This window comes from Sciurus carolinensis, chromosome 6 (assembly GCF_902686445.1).
Source record: "Sciurus carolinensis chromosome 6, mSciCar1.2, whole genome shotgun sequence".
NCBI lineage: Eukaryota > Metazoa > Chordata > Mammalia > Rodentia > Sciuridae > Sciurus > Sciurus carolinensis.
In genome coordinates this window covers 18,897,701-18,910,352 of record NC_062218.1, presented here as the reverse complement: position 1 = coordinate 18,910,352, position 12,652 = coordinate 18,897,701, and the positions used below count along the sequence as shown (strand labels likewise).

Below are 12,652 nucleotides of genomic sequence, written 5' to 3'. Positions count from 1 at the left end.
AAGAGTGCCTTGGGGTCACTCCCAGAAAAAATGATGAACAGATTTTGTACATGAAGAGATCTGGAGTAATAGGCTAGTGAAACATTAAGGCACTAGCAACTAAACAGGTGAAGCTTTGGGGTCCTCAACAGTCAAACACAGGCAATAGCAAAAAAGAAAAACCAGTGGGTACACACATGATTTATCATGGTATCAGGACCATTAAGAAATCAAATTAAAAAGTCAGTAAATGGACTATCAGTTAAGGAATTGATTTTGGCTAAAAGAAACCAAATTATGACATGGAAGAGACCATTACAAAACTGCATCTCTTCCTTCCTATGGTCTCAAAAGGAAATTTATGGACTAGGGTTGTAGCTAAGTTCTAGACCACTTGCATGGCACTGGGTTGGATTCTTGGTACCACATATAAATAAATATAATAAAGGTTCATCAACAACTAAAAAATATTTTAGAAAAAAGTAAATTTATGACAACCTAAATCTTTGAATAAATAGATAAAGTCAGTTGAATCACTGATCAACATCCCTGGCCCTTTGTAATTATTATTTTTATTTTGAGACAGGATCTTGCTAAATTTCTTAAGGCCTCATTAAGTTGCTGAGCCTGGATTTCAACTTATGAGGCTCCTGCATCAGCCTCCTGAGCTGCTGGGATTACAGGCACTTGCCATGGTACCAAGATAGGATCCTAGTTTTAAGGTGCTCAATTATTTTTCTAATTCATAAGAAACTGTGTATTCCTTGTGGAAGATTTTGGTAGAGTTATGAGCCATATACTTTAGAATTATTCATATGCCATATCTTGTTTGATGAATCAGAAATTATGAAGATAAGGCAACTGAAAGAAATGTTTACATATTTAATGGAGGATTTAAGGGAACACTAAATACACTCTGTAAGATGGAAGAAATGGAAAGTTATTGATGCACTAGAAAGTTTGTGAATTCTTGCCAAGATCTACATCATGTTTACTACAATGTAACAGGAAAAGTGGGTATATAACTCAAATGTATTCAATATAAATAGTTTGGAGAATGTGCAACAGGTTTTTATTTTAACAATCATTAAGTAATGTAAGTGGTCTGTGTTCTATAGCTCATTTAAAATATGTGTGGTTGAAATTCCAAGGTATTTTTCTGAAAAAAAAAAAAAAAAACAACATATCATGAAGCACAATTAGATTAGCAGGAAAATACAGATATGTGCTTGTTGAATATGTAGTTAGTATCACTGTAGTATTAAACATAAGAATTTATACTTGCATAGTAGGTACTATACAAAAAGGGAAGGAGAATCAGAAGTCCAGAAAGAAATGTAGTAAGTTTTCCGTCTTTTTTGCACTATAGGCATAGAAAAAGTGCAGAAAGAAAAGTCCTTTCATCTTTAGAGCCCCATCTCCTCGTTGAATCTTATTACATCTCCTAATGCTCATTTTTTCCATATTTTTATTGACTCTGCTCTTTAAACTTTGAAAACAGAAACCTTTCTCGAGTATGCCTAACCCTCACACCTTATTGAAATACACATGCTTCAATATAGCTGAAATTCTTAATTTATACACATGCTTCGATATAGCTGAAATTCTTAATTTAGAGTTATTTTTATTTTTAAAAGCTTACTTACTAACAAAATATTGCCTCAGTTTGATTGATTTCAGGCAGTAAAATGAGGCAAATTGAACAAACAAAATGAGGAATCATGCCATGGGTCAGAGATGCCACTTGAGTGGTTCCTCTCATGGCCTAGAGAACGTGTTTTCTCATTTTTAGATTGGTAGCTGGGTTGAACAGATTATCTGAGCTATTAGTGCACATCATCCAGGACTGTGTTCGATAATGACACATTGTTGTCTTGTCTATGGTGGGAGTTCTTATACCACAGAAGTTGATAAACACTAAAAATCAGGGCTTATACCTGCCTTCCCTCCCTACTCCAATAAGTATGTTAGTAGTCGCACCCTACTAGGGTAGAATGGTAATTATAATAGTACAGACATCGTAGTCCTAATGTGATGATACAATTATTTAGTCATGGGATTGGTTTTTAGAAACGTGCCTACAAAATGTAAAGCATTTTAGAATTGCTTCCTAAAACTGTCTCTTCCCTTGAAGAATAATATCTATTTGAAAATGTCTTCCTTTCCTTTTTGTTCACATCCATGGCTTTTCTAAAAGCTTCCTATGTTTCTTCCAAGTCATCTCTGTGACAGAAAATAATGGGCTTTCTCCCCGTGAGTGATAGACATGACCCTGTCTCTTCTTGCAGAACAGCATGAGAGTGACATTGCAGGTACTGCAGAGGGAAGTAACATGGGAAGCTCAGTTAACACACATTGACAGTAATACGGAGAAGAAATGTGTGGGGGACGTCTGCTGGTGAAGGCTGTGGTCACTGTGAAAATGATATGTACATAGATGTTCACAATTTTATTGGACAAAAATTGATAGTTTTATTTGAATCAATGGAGAATTTTAGTTTATGGAACTGAAGGAATAGTAACACTACTTGCTGAGACAGTGAATATTAGTGACTATTAGAGATCTTCGGGGGCCACTGCAAGCCTTTAGTCTCCATTTTGAATATATCAAGATTGATGTCTTGAAGTTTTGGAACACAATAATGTTTTGCCAAATATGAAACTCAACAGTTGTATATAGAAGTAAAAATATAAAGAATTTTAGTGGGAAGATAGTAAATGAAATCAAGGGGATAGATGAAATTAACTAGAAGAGAAAAAACTGAGGACAGCTGGAGATAATGGTTCTTGACGATGATTGTCATGTAGAATAGGAGGTTAGGTCTAAACTCAGAATCACTAAGTTAACACTTCTTGGGGTTATTCTTGGACTGCAGCATTTTCTCCAAATCTTTCCATATGAAGCTAACATGCTGCAAAATTCTTATCTCATCTTGAGGACACTAACAAAGGGAGTTGGGGAGGGGGCAGCTGTGAAGTGACCAGAACTCTGTAGACTGTCAGAAATGTTAAAGAGAAATGTGCTTTGAAAAAGAGGGAATGACCAAGAGGGTTGAATGCTGCAGAAAAATTGTCAAGGATTTAGTGACAGAAATAACTGGCAATGTCAGAGGAAATTTTTATAGAGCAGGGGCTTCAGAAACGGGCCTAAGTCTACTTGTGGCATGGTTGTTAGGTAGGAGTAGGCCACAGTGACAATTGATGAGAAATTATGTTAGAAAGAGGAAAATAATTAAAAAGGTGCCTGGATTCAGTTCAGAGCAAAGGAAAAACTTTGTAAACTAATCAAACACAAACACTTTGTGTATTCTTGGGAATATGTCAGTTAAGAAGAATATTAACAGTGAAAAAAGACTATGATATATTGTACAAACACATTGCTAGAATTTAATAGTATAAGTGGAGATGAGGGTATCTCATTTGAAATTGGATAAAAAGGGGGGGTCAGAATGATTACAGATATAGCAAGAGGTTATTATTGAAGTTTTTACCGTGATGATGAGATACAGTGGGTATCACCCAGCAAAGTATTGCCCCAGGAAAATTGACAATGAAAATGTCAGGATGTATTTAAGACTGTTGGAGCCATTAATCAGAACAAGTTATTTTGTGGTATTTAAAAACACTTTTTATAGAGTACAGGGAGTGAAAGAAAAAAATTTGTGCAGAGGAATTCTTTGAGAGAGTGATGAACAGTCCCCATAAAATCAAAGAAAGGGGTGTGGTTGCCCTTTCCCTGCCCTCAGCTGTGGGGAGAAGAGCATTTCATGCAACCAGGACTGATAATGACGGCGGCTGTATCTTCCAGACAGGGAGCAAATTCTTGGGATGGTCCCTGCCATATGTTTAAGAATGTGGAAGTATCCTAGGAAAGCTGTTTGGAAAAATAATTACATGATAACAAAAGGGAGGGTAAGAATATATATGCAGAAGAGAAAACCAACTGATTATCATGTTAAGTCCTACACAGGAGATTTTCCTCTAATTGAGAATCTGTGTGGAGTGAATCACTGAGGAATCTCAAGGCTAGACAGTGTTCTGTCAGAGTAGAGGCCATACCATGCTTTTAGGGGATATAGGAGGAGGTGCTTCCAAGAGCCCTTCATTCATTGCTACTCAGACAAAACAGACCTGGAGAAGCAAAACTACACCTTCAAACTAGGACACACCAGACCCCGAGCTTTGCTGCGTCCTACACTTGGGTGGGAACACCTCTGAGAGTTAATGGGGAGCATACAGCTGACTACTAAGTCGTAGTTCCCACTGCAGATGATATTCTGGCTCAACATTGTTTTCATTCAAGGGAAGACACTCACTGAGGAAATGGAGAGAGGCAGAGGGAGAAAAAGGAACATGCTGTGCCTATTCCAATAGCATGAATATTAGTGAGGGATGGTTTGCAGGTTTGGAAGCAGAAAAGTCTCCTACATATCATTTTAAGGTTATTCTGCAAAATAAAAATGAGAGTCTCCAACTGGGAAAGGGAGTAGTGAACTTAGAGAAGCTGAGTTTGTGGAGAATAGATTGGTTTAAAATAGAAATGAAAATAGAATGCATGCTTTGCAGGCAATGAGGAAGGTGAATGTGGGGTTAATGATCATAATTTACACTGATATCTAGCTGTCTTTCTTGGTTTTTCTTAGTATTACTCAGCTCCCCTTTAGAAGGATAATTACCACCATTAAGGGTTGGCTTTGTCAGATATAGTAAAAAAAAAAAAAAAAAAAAGAATATGGGAAGCCAGGTGTGACGGCTCGCTCCTGTAATCCCAGCAGCTTGGAGGCTAAAGCCAAAGAATCACATGTTCAAATCCAGCCTCAGCAATTTAGTAACTCAGTAGGACCCTGTCTCTAAATAAAATATTAAAAAAGGGCTGGGGATGTGGTTCAATTCTTAAGCATCCCTGGGTTCAACACCTGTTATTAAAAACAAAGGGGGAGAATGGGAAATATATGTAGGCCACAGGTTAATATTATATTGAAATGATAAATCGAGCTTTTCAGTTGGACAAGGAAAGGACAGGGAAAAGATGGGAATCTATAGAGATTAATATACCAGTAGTCCTTCGGACATTAGAGTTGATAGATCACAGTGGGAGTAACTGAACAAAGAAAATTATAGGGCAGGAAATTCTGAGCCTATCAGCTTTTTCATGTGGTTGCTTCTGTGGATTGATTCTATGGATTGATGATTCTGTGGATTGTTTCCTATTAGCTGAACTCACAGATGAAATATCAAGTTGGTTCAGCTCAGACTCAGCCTAAATATCACACACATGGAATAAAATTGTGAATTTGCTTTAGAACTTTGGAGTCATCAGTCTAGTTTAATTTTTGTGATTCTTTAATTAAAGTCTGCAATGACACTAAAGTATAAATACTGTCAAATGCACTGCTACCTATGTTTAAACTCATTTGAACATTACAAAATATATACATGTTTTGAAAGGTAAGATGGAAACCCATAAATATGTAAAATTTTTATGCTTTTATATAAGTGTTCAAAAGATAGAGATTTGAATTCTAAAAAATACCTGTAAATATTCCATTTGTTCATTCTTATTTTAATTTCTTTTTATTTTATTTGTTCTAATTAGTTGTACATCACAATAGAATGCATTTATACATTTTGATATATCATACATAAATAGAGTATAATCTTGTGTTCATTCATTCTTGTACTATCTTTGTCATTCTGTAGATAAAGTTCCTAAAATTTGTAGTTGGGCCTAATATCAATTACCTGGATTAAAGGCACACTTAGGAATTAATTTACTATATAAAGATGATTCACATCTGGCCCAATATTTTTGCACTGTTTTCATTTGCTGAGAACTAGAAGTTTTAGATGAATGGATTCTTATTGCTCTTAGAAAAGGAATATTACTATAGTTACAAAGAATTCATAAAATTCAGTCTATTAATTTTAGATATCATGTACATAGCAATTTGTTGGGGGCTATGCCATGCGGACTCACCAAGATGGCGCCTGGCAGCCAGTCAGAAGCTGTTTTGATCACATCTGCGGTACACGGGCACAGGTGTTCCTGAGTGCTCCTGCTCGTGCCTGCTCCTGATTGGACAGCTGGTTCCTCGCCTGATCTCAACTGGCGTGGCTCTGCCCTCTGCCTCTTGGAGGGAATGTAAGTGGGCAGTAGGGAGAAGGTAAAGAGCAGCAGCTAGCAGAAAGAAGCAGAGAAACCATTAGCAGAAAGGAAGAAGAAGAAGCGGCAAGCAGATAGAAGCAGCAAGTAGGGGCAGCGGCGGAAGGCAAATCACAGAGCGGAGAACTGAGAACACATCTTTAGATTGCAGATAGGCAGATCGCAGTACGTGGGACACATCACTAAAGCACCTTAGGTAGATGCACCCTTAGTTCACAGGATGCAGGACGCACCTTTAAGAAGAAGCAGCAGAAGCCTAAGAAGACTTAGATCTCTGAAAGTGTAGTCTCTCTCTCTCTTAAGCAAAATCTCTCTTTCTCTCTTATGCAAAGCCTCTCTCTCTCTCTCCTCTCAAAGAAAGTAAACCTCATTTCCTTTATCCTCCATAAACAAGCAAGCAAGTAAGGAAGTAGCTCAGAAATAGAAGTAACTCAGTTTCCAGTCCACCACCCGTAAAGACCCGCGCAAATTGTTGCTCCAGGCGGTGACAAATATCTGCGGATTTGGTACCGCAAAGAGCCAGCGACAGCAATTAATTGTAAATGTGTGTGCATTTACAATTTAGAATGAACATTTATAACCTTTATAAACATTCTTCTCTCCTTTATTTTTGAAGAATTGAGATTGTATTAGATATAAAAGTTTTTAACTTACTATGATATATTAAAGTTGTTTTCCATTATATTTTACACCTATTTTGTTTTCCTCTCCTGTTCTGAGTTCTTTGAATTTCCTTTTTTTCTACTATCACATTTTAAATAATTTAACTCATATAGTAAAGCTATATTACTATATTATGGGAGCCAAATACTTGACATTTTCAAAAATATGTTCAGTCTTCACTGTTACTAAGTCAATCATTTATGGAAAATACTTATCTTTCAAAGAAGTTTCTCAATGCCTTTAGGTAATGATAAATTTGTGAGCATATTTGTGACAATTTTCAAGAAGAGCCTTTTAGAATACTTAGTAGAGATGAACAAATACTAGCTCTCTTCACATTATTGTCACTCATCTCATAGACATTCTGAGAATGGGTACGAGTGCATATTTTTGTCATTCCTGAAGTCCTACTCACAGTATGTTTAGTGTGCTTGAACAAAGTCCAGCTTGAATCTAATGTTGTCACCAGATTGGTCTTTTCTTGTATACAGTGTTTCTATTCCTTTAACTAAAAAAATGTTTTAAGATTTTGAAGACAGAGGGTATAACATGTAATTCGACCATCAATGTATATTGTTATTCCTGAATTCTCCAATTTTCAAGACGAGTTCCTTTTTATTCACAAAGATGTTGTTGTTTGCTTCCTCTGATACATTATTTATGTAATACATTATTTGTATACTATTAAATTTGCTTAAGAAATCAAATTATATGCAATTAGGTACAATTAAATGGTATTTCAAGCAAAAAACATGCAGTATCATAATTTAAACAACTCTATGTCTAAATTCCATTACGGAATCTACAGTTTGGTGATTGTGTATGCATATGCATATATACATTCTGAGTATTAAATGTAAACATAATTCTTTAAGAAGTAGTCTAATTATTTAGGTGGACTCAAAGATACATTTTTGAGGTAAGTTTTTGGGTTCTTGAAATGTTTAACAATTCTTATCAAATTATCCTTAAACCTTCCATATTTCTAGTATTCTAGTATTTTAAAAAATTTTGTATTTGTTTTTTTTAGTTATACATGATGGTAGAATTTATCTTGACATATCATACATACATAGAGTATAACTTCTCATTTTGGGGGTTTTACATGATGTTGAGTTACACTGGTCATGTATTCATATAAGAACATAGGAAACTTATGTCCAATTCATTCTATTATCTTTCCTATTCCCACTCCCTTCCCTTCAGTGAACTTCTAGTATTTTTGAGTACTAATTATGTCCACATTAGTTACCTGTTATATATGTCTTTATAAATTGTTGAACATTGAGTTCTTATACAAATTTTTGTTACCTGAAGATTTAATGCATTAAATGTAAAATGTATTTTGAAAGTAATTTCATAACAATATATTCCATCTTTTTAAATTTTCATATTGCTGAAGGTTTTCATGATATTTATAATTTGTCCATTCATTTAATATAGTTATATATTATAATCTATTTTCTCAGTAAATTAAAGCAGTATTTATATTCTGTTAAGTAAATATATATCTTTTGATGTTTTCATTAATGCTTCTGAATTTTCTCAAAGAGAAAAATTGAAGGAAAGTACATTTTGTTTCCATTTTGTTTGTCATTAGGTGGCAATGAATGTTCCTTACACTCACACAATATAAACCTAAAAATCAAAGTATATGTTCTTCAAATAATATAGTTACTCAGAGAATGTCTACTTAACCTATGACTAACAGCTATTTTTTTAACCTTTGGAATTACTAAGGAATATTACCTATAAGAAGTTAAAGAATTCAATCATTAAAATTCCACCTTAGTTCATTCATTACCTGGTATATTTCTCCTTTTCCAAGGGAAAAGGTGATTTTGTAAAGCATAGTTTGTGCAGTCGATGAATATGTAAATATATATTTTAGTAACTTCATGGGCAAATTCTGTCACCCACTTTATTTCTTAATCTGTGTTGTACAGGTAGTGCCATTAAGATGTTTCATATGCATCAAAAGTAGGACGCTAGAAGATGGTGGCAGTGTAATTTCATAGTACATCATAAACGATTCGACTTTGGCACAGTTGAAGATTACTTCGGAGTTCTGAATTAATCTGAATGACCCCAGCTTTATTGCTGTTGAGATTCTAGAAATGATAAAATGTCAAGTCACTGAAAACAAACCGACAACCTAAACAATCTGACATGACTAATGCACAGTTTCTCTGACTTTTTCCGTACTCTGTAGACTCTATTACCAGCTGCAGTATTTTACAGAGAAATGCTTGTCTTAATGAACTTGTACATCTCCCACCTTACTGAAATGTATGTCTGTTATGTAAAGAACAGGAAATCCACTGCTCTGTGTATTTGAGTTTTGCATGCACTAAAACCTCAAAGCACAGAAGAAATGTAAGTGGTGAATCATTTCTTTACTTCTATTATGTCTTAATTTTAAGGGATACAGGTTAGTGGAATGCTGTTACAGCAATCAAATATGGACAATGTAACTCTGAATTTATCTCAAGTTTTCCAATGCTATTAAATATTAATGAAATTTGTGAGAATATTCTGAGATGACAGTTTTCAAAAAGAACTGCTTAGATAACTTACAACTTATACTGATAGAGTACTACAAAGGATAGCTATCTTCACATTTATTATTATTGTCCTCATAAAGAGTTCTTTTATACAGCATAAAATTCATATCTCAGCATAGTGTCTTGAAGGGAGGTTATTTCATCTATAGTCTTCACTAGTTGGTGCCCTTAGGACTATCCTTCAAAGTTTAAAGAGATTTTTCTCACAATGGAAGGTCTCAGTTCTGTTTAAACTTTCCACACTCATGAACTATGATTCAGTAGAGATGCCACTGCACTGTATTGTTTTTCTCCCTATTCAATTTATTTATTTTTGCTTCTATACTTTTCAAATGAAAAGCTACCTTACGGAATCATGTGTAACTTGAAGCTGCTATAACTGAACATACTGGATAGTGTCTACAGAAATACCCTCTGCTCTTTAGATCCTCCTGTTTTTCATTTCTTATATATATATATAAATTTTTAGTTGTAGATGGACACAATAACTTTTATTTATGTACATGTGGTGCTGAGGATAGAATCCAATGCCTCACAGGTACTAGGACTTTACCACTGAGCCACAACCCCAGCCCCTCCTGTTTTTCTTAAAGATTTCATCCGATGGATGTGAGGGAAAAGGCACACTTTTACATTGCTGGTGGAGTTGCAAATTGGTGCAGTCACTTTGGAAAGCAGTATTGAGAATCCTAAGAAAACTTGGAATGGACCCACCTTTTGACCCAGTCATCCCACTCCTCGGTTTATACTCAAAGGACCTAATATCAGCAAACTACAGTAACACAGTCACATCAATGTTTATAGCAGCTCAGTTCACAATAGCTAGATTGTGGGACCAACCTAGATGCCCTTCAACAGATGAATGGATAAAGAAACTCTGGTATAGATACATAATGGAATACTATTCAGCCATAAAGAAGAATAATATTATGGCATTTGCAAATAAATGGATGGAATTGGAGAATATCATGCTAAGTGAAATAAGCCAAGTCCAAAAAACCAAAGGTCGAATGTTTTCCCTGATAAGTAGAGGATGATATATAATGGGTGTGGGGGTGGGGAATGAGAGAATATTGGGGGTAATATAGAATATATAGAAGAAAATGGAGGGAGAGGGTTATGAAAAATGGTGGAATGAGACAGATATCCTTACCCTATGTACATGTATGATTACACGAATGGTATGAATCTACATTGTGTACAACCATAGAAATGAAATTATGTACCCTATTTGTGTACAATGAATCAAAATGCAGTCTGTAAAAATTAAAATCTAAATAAAAATAATTTTAAAAAATTATAAAAAAAAGGATTTCATCAACACTTGCCTTCTGTCCCTAGGGAGGTACCCTTAACCTAATAGAAATCCCCTGTACAGAGCAGCATGCTATCTCTCTCAAATCAGTTTTCAGCCTTTCCTTTGTAATCTTTAGCAATACATTTCCTAACTAAATATTCTAATACAGGGAGATTTATCATACTCATTCAACATAAACTTCCATTTCTCTATCTTATCAGGAAAAATTCAAGACTCTAATACTTACTGATGGGCCATGAGATTGGACTGAGACCATTCATACTATCAATTCAAGGCTTTTATTGTTTCTTCTGACTCATTATCCCAATCACACAGAAAGATTCAGAGTTTATAGACTCACTTTTTAATAAATCATATTTCCATTTAGTGGACATTAAAAGTGGAAAATGGAAATGAAAAGTATCTCACATAATCTGTTCTGTGCCCTTTCTCTTTGGAATTTGTCTCTGAGAAGTTGAATAAAACTTGACTGACCATACCCCCTGCCTTCTTACCACATTAAATACAAATTCAAGCATCCTCAGGCTTGCTAAAATCTCAGGAATCTCTCAACAGGATTGGGTATTATGTACCTATTGAGAAATATTTGTGATCTGAAGAATCTAGGTGAAATGACCACATTAATTTCTACTAGATACTTGTCACTACTTAATAAAAGACAGATTGCCCTTGAACGTCCGTCCCTCTTTATCCTGCTTGGAGACAATGGGGAAACTTTTAAAACTTTCATTTTATTTGTCCTCATTGGCTTGCATTTTAAACCCTGTTTTAAATTTAGTAAACCTTGAACATCTGACAGCCACTGTCTTGTTTGGCAAATGAAACCTAATGAAATAACACTAGTTTATGAGAAATGGCTACTTTGATCAATTACTATGACTTTCCTTACCTGGGATTCCTTCATAAAGTCTATATTAATACTCCAATGTTGCCACTGAGAAGTTTTAGTATCTTTTGTTTGTATTGCTTATTTTTTTTAAACTGTATAGTACATTCTTTTAGAACGACATCTCATATGTGTAACACTAAATAATTAATTACTTAAACATAATTATTTTAGTCCACTATAAAATATACCTTCTGTTTGTACATTAAAGAAACAAGTTAGATAGATTTGTAGATATTTAGTCCTCTTAAGACAAACTTTGTTCTGTTGAAGTGATGCTCTTTGAATGTCAGTAAATATTGCAGATTTGAACATAATTTACCAGAAAAAAATATAAGTATTTGTGAGGTGGAGGGTTGATGGCAAGACTTAACTGTTACCAGGGTTGATGAAATTACCAAATTTTGCCACTGATTGTGAAATTGCTTTTGTAGGACATTACTATTTTTCATAGTCCTGGAATGTTTTCCATAGATAAGTTATTTTTTACATTTTTTTGATTCAGTATCTATTTCATAGTAATGTAATTTTTCCACCTGGTGGTAAAAATGATCATTTATTTTTTCCTTTAATGCAAAAAAGGAAAAAAAATAGGGAGGTCAAACTTTTTGTACTTAGTTAAAATATCTGAATGTGGGCCAAGTTAATATGTATTTAAAATTAACTGAAATTTTTGTCTCCAATATGCTTTATTTAAATTCATCAAGAGTTAGAATTTTTATAAGTGCACAACTCATCATTTCAGTTCATTTTAAGATCAATTCATAATCATAATGATTACTTTTCGGATACAGAGCCTCAATTTTCTATAAATAACTATCCATCTAACTTTTATCTATTTATCATCTATTTATTAATTATCTCTATCTTTTTATTTGTGTGTTGTATCTTATATTCTGTTTTATTGATATTGATTATTTTGGTTCCAATTATGAAGACTCCCATCCTCACATTTGAGGTATACATTAATATCATTCATATGTAAAATATTTCCACATGGTAATTTTAATATAGAACACTCTATTATTTATAATACCCAGTTAAAATTCAAAAGCAGGACCACTGAAGTGAAAAGGAAG

General features: G+C 34.3%; 1 protein-coding gene across 1 annotated transcript in view; it reads left to right on the top strand.

Moving 5' to 3' along the window:
- Cdh12 (cadherin 12) overlaps nucleotides 1-12,652 on the top strand; it is a 272,648-nt gene that overhangs the window by 200,150 nt on the left and 59,846 nt on the right. The window lies entirely within an intron of this gene.